This window comes from Cibotium barometz, chromosome 2 (assembly GCF_041138505.1).
Source record: "Cibotium barometz isolate CiBa-2024 chromosome 2, ASM4113850v1, whole genome shotgun sequence".
Lineage (NCBI taxonomy): Eukaryota > Viridiplantae > Streptophyta > Polypodiopsida > Cyatheales > Cibotiaceae > Cibotium > Cibotium barometz.
In genome coordinates this window covers 23,396,949-23,409,496 of record NC_141047.1, presented here as the reverse complement: position 1 = coordinate 23,409,496, position 12,548 = coordinate 23,396,949, and the positions used below count along the sequence as shown (strand labels likewise).

At 43.3% G+C, this 12,548-nt stretch overlaps 1 pseudogene; it reads left to right on the top strand.

Annotated features, from left to right (window-relative positions):
• The first annotated feature begins 3,747 nt into the window (after positions 1-3,747).
• LOC147640832 (uncharacterized) lies at positions 3,748-4,538 on the top strand (annotated as a pseudogene).
• The last annotated feature ends 8,010 nt before the right edge of the window (positions 4,539-12,548 follow it).

Below are 12,548 nucleotides of genomic sequence, written 5' to 3'. Positions count from 1 at the left end.
GATCTTCTTAGTTCAAATCACGCCAAGATACAGCCTCCACAAGCTACTGGAAGGCCTCCACCACTGGCTGGGGGTTCTTCTCCACAAAAGATGAAAAAGGGGATAACCTAGACTACACCGACCAAAATGTGACCTAATCTACCCACCAAGCTCTAGACACCATGTTAGAATTTCATGGTGCTCATTCTAGATCAAATATGTGGAGGAGAGAGACTCACAAAATACAAGAAAAGATCTTTCTTATTAAGTTTCTCAAAATACAACTAAGCTTCTTGCTCCATACAAAAATGCCTTCTAGCTCCACCTTTAAATAGGTGAGCTAGTGGACCATAAGTCCATTCACACACACATCCTTCTCCTCCCCTTTTACAAAACCTTAGTCTCTTAATAGTTTTGTGAGTGTGTGTGTGCTTGCAAGAGCTCAAGCTCTCTTCTCCCCTGCATCTTTTCAAAGCTATCATAGATTGGCCAGAACCTAAGACTGTAAAGGAAGTTCGAGATGTACTTGGTCGAATAGGATGGTACCAGATATTTATCCAAAGATATGCCAAGATCACCTCACCCCTAACATATCTTCTTAAAAAGAATGTACCATTTACGTGGGCCCCTATGTGATGGAGTGCATTTGAAAAGCTAAATACTATCTTAGTAACCAACCCAGTGCTCAAATTGTCAGAGTTTGGCAAACCCTTTGTGGTGATTAATGATGCAAGTAGATTTTCAATTTGTGGGGTTTTTATGAAAGAAGGGATGCTGATAAAATATGAATCCTACAAGATTAAGCCTTATGAGTGCAATTATGAATTTCACATGCTAGAACTCTTAGCTATACTTATGCTTTAAAAATATGGAGGCATTATCATCTCCTTGGGTAAAGATTTACTTTGGTAATTCACCATAAAAGTTTAAAGTGGATATTTACCCATAAAACGATCTTAATATATGACAAAGGATGGTGTTAAACCTAACATACTACCTTGAACACAAGAGGGAGAGAGCAAAGAAGAGAGACAACATGCAAGGGTCAAGTTCAGAGATTTGCACTTAGGCAACCAGAATGAGGGTTAACTGCTCGATCTGAAGTCGCTAGGGGCTCACCCCACCTCTTCTTGTGTCACCCAAGAAGAGATTCAATGGCTAGGTAGAGAGCAAGAAGGAAGCTGCAGCTTTGGGTTCTTCATCTACTCCTCGTGGAATAGATTCGAGCTGAGCCAGACTCGCAGGCCATTTCGCGGATCTATATTTTCTTGACCTAGTAGAGAGACGGCAGCACAAGTGGTTTGCAGGGTAGTATATTCATGCCTCTTGCGACCAGTGTGTGATGCTGAGGCAGAATCTCTCATTGACCATGATCCTGATGAAGCTGAAAGTGATACATGGTGTTATTTAATATCACTCAAGGCCTCAAAACTTTAGACTTTCCTGCCAAATCTACCGACTCCTTAGTCTCTTTATTCCTAAAGGAGAAGATAGTAGCTCCCTTGGCAGTAAGGGAACATTTGTATCAGGGCATGTCTATAGCCGAGTACCGTCGTCTAATGCATCTCCCGAGGAGATTTTGACTGCTGGAGCTGAGCTGCTCTATATACATATTGCAACCTTTCTATAAATAAAGAAATGTTTTGTGGAAAAATTCCCTCTTGTATAAGTGATTGTTTATGGAACAAACTGATAAAGCAAAATCTATTACCGGACATATTTCATAGATCTCCAATAAGATCATTTATCTTGTTTAAGAAATTATTTTTCAAACCTCTTAAGTCTTAGGATCTCATGGATGATATCAAAATAAAAATTTAATAATATATCATTTTTGGCAGAATCATGAGGCGAGGAAACCGTGGCCGTCAGCCCAGTAGACCCTCTCTCTGAAGAGGAAGAGCTTTGTGGGATCTCGCTGCCCCCTCTACGCACCGGATTCCCGATTTGGCAGCGGAAGTAGCTCCCTCTTGCACGGGTCAGGGTTTCCCATTCGGGGCCTCGCCCTTGAATGTCCTCGCCCTCGAATGTCCGCGCACGAGACTAAGCTGGTGGTCATTCCGAAAACCAAAACCGGGAAAATTTCCCATGCCCGGATAACCAGGACGATTCCACCATTTTAAATTTCTTAACGAATTTTTCTAACGAGGTCAAGATACTGAACTAACCTTCATCTGATAAAACCAGATAGAAGGAAAACTATTACAGACTTATCTTGAAGGGATCAATGCTTTTTTCCTAATTGAATCAGGCACAGCCGTTGATCTCTTCATTAGAGAAGTCTTCAGGTTATTATTTAACTATTCGAGTTCTAAGCGTATTCCTATTCATCAATTTTATTATTAAAACTCTTTTGATTCCAGCCTCTAACCCCATCCGGCCCATGGGTTAGCCACCGCCCAACCACTGGAATCGGTAGAACCAGACAAGTACTCACCCACCCATATAATTGAATGCCTTTCTTAACTTTTGCTTTAGAATACAAATACGCACTGACTTGCCTTCCTACTCTCTAGTCCAACGCACTAAATACCCACTAAAACAGTGAATGCATCCTAAATGACAACCACACACAACCTAAATCCTAGAACACACACCGAAAAGACATCTTTTTGTATGAAATAATTTACAATGTTTTATTTACACACACCCACACAGACACACAAATGAAAAAGAACAAACTACTACGACCCAACAGATCTTCAAGACACAACTTCACCATTCTAAACTGAATAAAGAAATTTAATATCAAAAAAGTTTTATGTAAATTGTTTCCAATAGTTTAATGAAAAAGAACCGATATTTCCAACACTTCCACGTTTCAGTCAATCTGCAACAGCATCACTGCATTCAACATTTGGCTAATCTTCACTTCACTCCATTCTTCACTCTCTCTCTTTCACACTTCAAAACTCTTTCTTTCTTTCTTCTCTCTCTTTACTCATTATTCTCGTGAATTCTCTTCTTCTTCTTCTTTCTTTCTCTTCCTCTTTCTTCTTTCTCTTCCTTCTTTCTTTCTCTTCTCTTCCTCTTTCTTTCTCTTCCTCCTCCTCCTCCTTCTCTCTCCTTTCCTTCTTCTTTCTTCCTCTTCCTTCTCTATTTTTCATTCTCTGTGTCCTCTCCAAACATCTGCAAAGTCTTTGTTCTTTCATCTCTACTTGGATTACCCTATTTATACCCACCCTTTTGGCTTGCTTTCACTATGGTCCCTCTATGGACCTCTTCTTATGCACCTCACCTTGGCTACTTTCATGGCGAGCCTTGGCTTTCATGTGCATGCAATAAGGCTATGCCTCTCTCCTAATCTATGGCCTACCCAAAAGCAACATCTTCAATGTTTTGCTACCTATGCTCTTCTGGTTGTGCGAGGTAGCCCGTAAGACCCTTCCCCTACATCATGTGCTCATTACAAATCTTATAATCCCAAATGCTAAGGCGGCAACTCATAGGTGCTCTCTCTCTCTCTCTCTCTCTCTCTCTCTCTCTCTCTCTCTACATGGTAGCAGCCCCCCTGCTATGCTATCATCCTTGGATGCTCGGCTGTGTCACAATGGGCCGTCTCCTCTCCATGCGGCTGCCCTCTATGAATGATGATAACCCCTCTCACTCTCCTCCTCTAATAAAGAGAGAGTCTCTCTATCTCTCACTCTCTCTCTCTCTACCTTACACTAATTATGTATTACAATTAGTATTCTTTGTAGCCCTGCAGAGGCTGTAATCACGCATGCACTGGTGACTCCATGGACAAAATGATCTAAATATCTACAAAACCTGGGACTAAGCCACAACACGGGCAGCATCCCCGGCAGCCTGGCGGAGCTATCACCTCGACTTGGCCTTCAACAAACTCTCTGGCAGCATCCCGACTGAGCTGGCGGTTCTGCCCAGCCTCGTCACTCTTCGTTTGGTGCACAACCGCCTTACCGGCAGCCTCCCGTCCTCCTTCGCCGACTCGTCTTCTCTCGACCACTTAGACGTCAAGCGCAACTGCTTGGACGGCCCACTACCTGTTCTGCCCCCGTCACTAACCTATCTCAACCTCGCCCAAACCGCCTGACCGGAGGATTGGCCAACCTCGCTGCTCTCCGCAGCCTCTCTTTCCTGGATCTCAGTCAGAACCAGCTCTCCGGCTTCGTCCCCATGTCGCTCTTCTCCAGCCCCCTCACCTTCCTCTCCTTGCACCGCAACCTTCTCTCCGGCTCCCTCTCTTCCCTTCAACTCGTCGTCATACCCACAGTGGACCTCGGCTTCAACCAACTCTCCGGGCCTATTTCCCCCTTCTTCGCCTTTGTTCAGAACCTCTACCTCAACAATAATCGCTTCACAGGTGCGATTCCACAAGAGTTCATCGACCTGCTCCTATCTTCCTCCATTCAAACGCTCTTTCTAGAGGATAACTTTCTCACAAAGTTCCCCCTCAGCCCTGGCACATCTCTCCCCCTCACCGCCTCCGTTTGCATCCAATACAACTGCATGCTTCCTCCCGTTGAGTCCCCATGTCCTCACAATGCGGGCACGCGCCCTTCCAGGCCGTTTACACAGTGCAAGAGCACCTGACTCTCTTTCTCTCTCTCTCTAGCTTGGCGTAATCACCTCCCCTTGCTCTTGCTTCACCCCATCCTGTGTTGCTTTTCTCTCTCTTTCTCTCTCTCTGCCCGACTATGTGGCGCTGGCAGCAGCGGAAACAAGTTCTTACACTCAAACACATTAATCAACAAACAAACAAAATATAGGCTTACCTCCTCCTCCTCCTCCTCGTGTTCTTCACGCCAGCCAGAAAGAAAGAAAACGTTTCCTCTCTCTCTCTTCTATTCTCTCAAGAAGTTGGTGGGTACCAACGGTTGCTAAAACTACCCACCCCTCTAATTTTTTTAATTTGGAATTTTTCATTTCTACCCACATTAAGGTCTACAAATTTGTACCCACATTAAGGTCTACAAATTTCCGTTCCCACCTAACTATACGAACCCTCGTTCTCTTCCCCTCGATCTCTCTCTTCTCTCTACCCACTTACATACAACCTCCTCTGTCTACAAAATAATATTAATCGTCACCATTCCCATGCAATGTGCTTACACCAATAGACAACATCGACAATCATGATGCATGCAAATACCATGACATTACACACACACATGCTTTCAAATACCATGAAAATGCACCTAAAATAACCACAATTAACCCTATTTAACCCTAAAAATTGCTAAAAATGGCTCGATCTAGGGGTCATCACGCACACACTCCTCTTTAAACTTTAATTTATAAAACAATCCATTGACAAACAATTATTGGTTACAGATGTCATAACTCGAAATTTCCATTCAATCCTTGTTTCTCACAAAATAGTATCACTCTAGACTCTCCGTTGAGACTAGCAGGTCAGCAACAAGATCCAATAACAGATTACAATAATTTTCTCGTCATCATACATATATATATCTTCCACGACATACGCATGGGTGTCCTAAGCACCGCGAGCCCGTGCATTGCCTCGTCAGAACCCTCTAGGATCCTCCTTAGGTGTCCTGGCACTTCAGTCAGGGCAGTCAGGGACCGCTTCGTTGGCCCTCGCCCATTGTACTAGAAGCACACCATTTTACACCATACCTAGGCTAGTCAAGACTACCTGGGTAGGTTTTTGCCGCGTGAGCCGTCCTTTGAACACTCCCCTCGCCAGCTGTTGCAACCGAACTTCCCTTAGAAAAACACATATACCAAATGCTCCCTCTAGCATTCTGGCGTAAGACAGTCCTTTAAGAAAATAGGGTTTCTATGCAAGTTTTCAGTTTTGATTTTTTTTTAATACAATGAGTATATCTTAATTCCGTATCCCAAGACTTCTAGATCACAGGTAGAATTCCTCAAATTCGGAATTCTTGATCTTCAGATCAAAATCAAAGGTCTCAACTTAGTTTCAGATTTGGTGGGTGATTTGAGTGTAGATTACTGAACTGGTCACATCGTCTTTTCTTGAAACTGACGTAGTTAAACTGATCAAACCAAATGTGAAGTCACATAGTCAGATCAAGAGACTTGCACTTGTACAATGGAATCACCACTTTTTTCCTCATTTACGAGGCACAGCTGGTGATCCTTTCCCCCAGAGAACAAGGTCTTCTTAGGATTTAAACTAAATTAACGTAACTAATCGTATCTAGTTGTTTCTCAGGAATCCTCTGATCCAGCCTAATCCCATCTAGCCCATGGGTTAGCCAACCACCCAACCACCCAACCACTATATTGGTGGGATTCCTTTATAAATATTTGGTTGTGTTTTTGCTCGGGTAAGTACCGAGGAAAAGAGTTCCTAGGCCCCCTAGCCGGTGATTCATGCAAAAATTACGGTAGGCATACCACGTACACACCCAATATGAAATTACCATTTATAACAGATTCGACTGGCTTTAAAACAATCCTTCAATAGAAATCATAATATTTCTGATCATCATTTTTCAAAATTCCGAGTCCATTGTATTACAATAATATCCTCTGGACTCTCAGCTGGCCAACCAATGAGATCCAGTATCAAAATTTGGTTCCCAAAAATCTTTCCTTTTAGTCCATCCAAAATCTTCTTCGACGTACGCATGGGTGTCCTAGCAACCGCAAGCCCGTACATCGCCTGGTCAGAACCCTCTAGGATCCTCCTTAGGTTTCCTATAGGAATGACCATTCTTTGGGGGAGAGAGAGAAATGCTTAAAAAAAACATTATATTTTAAGCATAAATGGAAATTTATGTGTTTTATCACTACAATTCATTAAAGAACTTTAATTGTATTAAAAAGCCATTTAATTGAATTCTTCCCAAGCTTGAGAGGGGTTGAGAAGAGAGAAACATTTGGAGATAAAAAAAAAAGAGACCATAAACCACACTTTACCTCCTAGATTACTTGATTCTTAATTCAAAGTAGAGGCCCCCAACCCATCAATTGGTTTGGTATGTTGATGAAGACTCCAAGGAAGATTGAAGAGAGAGAGAAGCTCCAATCTCTTCAATTTGTAGAGGATTTTTAGAGGATAATAGAAATTAAGCTTATCTTAGAGTAATACCGGCATAATTTAGTTCACAGATGAGAATACAAAGGAATGAGAGTCTATTTATAGGTGAGAGAGGCCACTAACTGAGTCCAAATGAGCTCTAGAATTTTCCAGCTTTAGTTTGGCTGAATTTGGATAAGATTTGGACCAGTTTGGCTCCCTTTTTGATTTGGTTCGATCCACAAGAGAGGAGAGATAAAAATATCCTATTATTTATGAGTTTAAAACTCATCCACACATGTGAAATAGGTGCCTCCTTGAAGGGCCCCCTTCTCCTTACCAATGTGTCAAAAATGAATGATTACTTCAAAATATCTCATTTTTTTATTTATACTTCATAATTTTTAACTAATAAATGTAGGACTCAGTCAACTCTTCATCTTATGTGGGAATTTACTCATTTTTGGGTATTTTCTTTTATTCTTTGGATTTATCTTATCGCAACACTTGGATTAATCTTATTGGTCCATAGGAACCTTAATCCAAAATTTTTAAAAAATCTTGACCCTTAGGCGGCTAAGGTCTTCTAAATCATTTTTAATTAATTCCAATTGCACCTTGGAAAATCTATTTTGATTTTCTATTTCAGGGAAACATTTTTTGATATTTATAGAATTTATTTATTCAAAAATATCCCAATATTGATTCATCACTCTCTAGAAATTTTTATCTCACTAGGCCAAACAAGGAAAAATAATATTTTCTTGTATTCAAAAACATAGAATGATTACAAAGGATTGAAGTAGAGGCTTATTTGTTATTCAGGCTGAGAAGGAATCTTACATATTGGCCCATAGGAACCTTAATTGAACCATAATCCAAAAATTTCTAAAAATCTAGACCCTTAGGCTAAGGTCCTTTATACCTATTTTCAATTAATTCCAATTGCACATTGGAAAGTTCTTTTTGAATTTTTGTTTCAGGGGAAATCATTTTAGACACTAGGAGGATTTTTATATCCAAAAATATCTCAATTTTAGATTACCTCCCTCCAAAACAGGGTAAAATAGAATGTTTCTTTTATTTCAGAGAGGGGAATAATTATAAGATCAGAAGGGGAGGTTCTTACACCTATACACCTCAAAAGCTGGAGGGAGGAATCTTACAAGTTGAAACAAGGTGGCATCTTGTAAATCATCTTTGACTCTCAAAGGCGGCTCGCCATTAGGGATCTATGACATGTGGTCTGCAAAACAAGAATGTGCTGTGAGCCTTTCCTCACTATAACAGTGAAGTCAAAATCAAGAAAGATAAGCAGCCACTTGGTGATTCTGCCTGTTATACAAGGCTTGTTTACTAGGTATAGAAAAGCTTCATGGTCCATGAAGAAAATAAACTTGGTCGCCAGAAGATAATAGCGAAACTTCTTAGCCTTGTAGACCACAGCCAACCCTTCTCTCTCGGTTGTGGTATAATTTGTCTTGGCATCATTGAGCATCCAATAGAAAAAGCAGAGGCATCGATGTGGACATGAAAGATAATGTCCCAACTGGGGTACTGAGAATTGGAGCACTTGCCAAGGCTTTCTTGAGCGTTGTATAAGCCTATTAGCAGTACTACATCCACTCAAAAAATATCAGAAGTCCATAAAGAGGTTGAGTTCTACTAGCATACATGAAGATGAATCGCCTATAATAGCCGCCATGTCCCATGAAGCTTTGGACTCCCTTAAAGTTGGTGGGTGGGGGAAGCTCAAGGATGAGCCGCACTTTGCTATCATTTGTGGAGATACCCTTCCTGGAGACAATGTGTCCCAGGATCACTCCATTTCTAACCCAGAATTGACATTTGAGTGGGTTTAATGAGACACGATACAACCTGCATCTTTCTAACACCTTACACAAACAGTCAAGGTGTTCCTTCTAATAAGAGTTGACACAAAGGTCATCCATAAAGACCTCTAGGAATTTTCAAAGATATTCCTTAAACGCATTAAACACTGAAAGGTGCCATGGGAATTGGTCAGCCCACAGGGCATGAAACGGTATGCATATATGCCCCATTCAATGGTGAAGGTTGTTTTATGATGATCCTTTGGGTCAATCAACACCTGGTTGTAACCAAAGAATCCATTAAGGAACCTGTAGGCTTCCTTTCCTTGCTACTCATTCTAGCATATGTCCTGTGAATGGTAAGGGGTAATGGTCCCTTATGGTGGTGGCATTGACCTTTTTGAGGTCTACACACACTCTGACTTTCCTGTTCTTCTTAGGCACTATCACAATGGGTGATACACATTCCGTATGACTTTTTCATAGATGAATCTAGAATCAATGATTCGGTCGATCTTCTCGGACCATTTTGGGTTCATAAGATATGCCCTTTATTTGACCGACCTTACTCTATCAACCATCAAAATGGTATGTTTGACTACTTCGGGAGGTACACCCTTCATATCCGTGTACTTCCAGGCAAAGCAATCCTAGAATTTAGTAAGGAGAGCAACAAGTTTGATCTCTTCCTCTATAATAGAGAGATCAAGCTTGGGTCTTCACCTATGCCTACTAGGTTTATTTCTTTGACCTTGCCGCGCGGACCATCATATGAGGTGCCTAGTTGCCCATTGTGAGACCTTTGGGCCAAGTCACATTGGATGAATGTGCTAGCTATCTTAAAGGTCTTGAAATGTTTAGGAACCTATTTTGTTTCTTCAACTTTAGAGCTTTCTTTGTCCACTAGCCTTTTGGCTTCTTTTGCGCTAACTTTTTATTACAAGGTCTATGCACGGGAACGACAAAGTTTTTCTGGTTCTGGTGTGGGTTCCATGAGTTCCATTGGCTTTAGGGTGGTTGTGTGGAAACAACAGGTATGGGAATTTGCTTTGGGTGTGGGTTCCATGAGTTCCATTGGCTTTAGGGTGGTTGTGTGGAAACAACAGGTATGGGCATTCGCTTCTTTTGCACTAACTTTTTATTACAAGGTCTATGCACGAGAACGACAAAGTTTTTATGGTTTTGGTGTGGGTTCCATGAGTTCCATTGGCTTTAGGGTGGTTGTGTGGAAACAACAGGTATGGGCATTCGTCGCTTTGGACCCAAGACAAGTGGTACAATCGAGACACAAGTAGAACAGCCATACTCTTTCTGAATCAGGTGCAAAAGAGCATAGCACGTGATTGGGAAAACTAACACGGCCATGGAAAACACAATGAATGTTCTAGAACCGGTGTCAGGCTAAAATCTGAGAGGTATTTTGGGTCAATGTACATATGAAGTGCGTGGTTTGTGAATAAATTTTGCCCTGAATGCCCTGGCAATTGTACAGGCCGAGTGGTTTGGTTGTGAGCCGATATTTGCACGTGTTTTTTTCCAGAGAAAGTGCTGGAGATCTGAAGTTTTTATTGTAACATGTGGTGTGCGGGTGGTTACTAAAAAGAGGGCACCGAATGAGAAATGTCGTGTTTGGAGATAATGATGCTGATGAAGACGGCGGGCAGCTCTTGTTTAGGAAAGATTATGGGCGCCATATCTTCTGGAAAAGTATAAGGAGAAGGAGAAGCCATTGAGGGTGTGGCCATTATTAAGCTTTAAAAATAATATATATATATAATCCACATGGCCATGGTTTTAATGGCCACATGGAAGGCTGGGTTGGCTGCTAGCTAAACGTCTGGAAGATGCGAGGGAGGTGGCCGCTTCGAGAAGGTGACGGGGGTCGATGAGAAGAAGGGCTTGCTGTAGAGAAACACGACGGGGGGGAATAGAGAGAAGGCAGAGGCGCAACAGAGATTCCCCACAGACAGCAGAGCAGACAGGGGAGAGCGAGGCTCAGTGGAAACGACGGGCTGGTGAAGCCGCTTGGCGAAGGTCGCTGAGTAGAGAGGGGACGGCGTGCTGTGGCGCTGTAGAGAAGAAGAAAGGAGTCGCCTTGTAGAGGAGGGGTCGCCATTTACGCCTCGAAGGAGTAAGCCCAGTTGGTGACTGGAGGCCTTGGACGACTGGGAGCAGCCGCTTCCTGGACGAGTGAAGCATTTTGGTCATAGCAATGAAGTGAAGCGCAGCAGCAGCGGTTCAAAAGGTGGCCACCTTGTGTCCACAGAGGGGCTCTGGAGTGCGTAGCTGCTAGCGCTAAAGGCTGACGGTGCTGGCAACTGGAGTTGCAGACGTGGAGGCTCTCAGGCGCAACCGTGTGTGAGCGTGGAGAGTAGAGGCGTGGAGCGCAGCTGCTGGCGAGGATAAACAAAGGGACCCTCTTAGCACACCAAGCGCAGGGAAGGTAGCTGACAAGGGGCCTCTGCATGAAGAGCTGCTGGGGGCCTCGAGGCAAACAGGTAGAGCTGGCGGGTAAGTGTGCAGCCGGGCTGGTTCTGCAGGCACCGACCAGGGGAAAGTGAAGATAAATGAGAAGGAAGCCGTGATGGCGACTGGGTACAGTGTACAGGTGATGTGGCTTGGGCTAGACATCTGAGGCTGCTGCGTTGGGTAGTGGTTCGTGGTGCTGAGGATTGTGCAAGGCTTTGGTGGTTGGTGAAGCTGCTGGTCACGACATACAGAGAGTGGGAGCTGCTGAATGAAGGTTAGCTTGTGTGGGCGCCTTCTGGTGAGGAGTAGCTGGTCTTGTATGGGCGATGATTGTAGACAATGCATGGATGCTGACCAGAGAGAGAGCCTTGGTTTTTTGTGTGTGTTGGATGCAGAAGAGGTGTTGATGTGTGGACTGGAGACAATGGGGCTCGCCTACGACACTTGGCAGGTAGCAACTGGACAGAGAGTAGCCGAGCTACAGAGGAAGTGCAGAAGGGTTGCTGGTGGGCGCCCTCTGGAGATTACAGGGACCAGGAGACAGAGGCTTGGTTGTCAGACGCAAGGGTGTATTCCCTTGGCAGTAAATCCTGGCCAGAGTCCTGGTCTTTGGTGTATTTGCTGTGTTTATACAGTGTGTATGGTGCTCTGTGTTTTGCTGAATAATCATCTGTTCATTGTGGTTCTGAGCTATCTTATGGTGTGGGTGGGTGGTGAACAAAATGAAAGTGTTCCAGCCGGTGGCTGGTGGTGCCCCGTTCGTGGTAGTGTTTCCAAGTTTGCGAGGTGGAAGGGCTATAGAGGCAGGTTCTTTCTTCTTTTTTTCACCTACCATCCTTCTGGTGCCCCCACTGAGGAGTTACTCTTTTCTGGCATTGTCCCACTGAGGAGTTGCTCAGGCATTGTTTGATTGAGGATAGCTCAGAGATTTCTCTTACGAGGGTGTATGCCCCAGAGTGAGAGATTGAAGGTGTTTTTGGTTTTTTTGGGTTTGAAAGTGAAGTTTGGGGATCAAGATGATGTCTTATCCAGAGTTTTATGGTGGTCCGAATGAGGATGTGGCAGATTTCTTGGAAAGGATGGAGGTTGCATGTATAAGCAACCATATTAATGAGTCGGTACAGGTGTTGCGGCTACTGAGCATTTGCTTGAAGGGAGATGCAAGGACTTGGTACAGAGCTTATGAGGAGTCGTTAAGGGATGCTATTCCACGCATTGAGATGACTGAGGATGGATTAAAGACAGCATTTAACAACAGGTTCAAGAAGGAGGAAGACCCCGACAAGGTT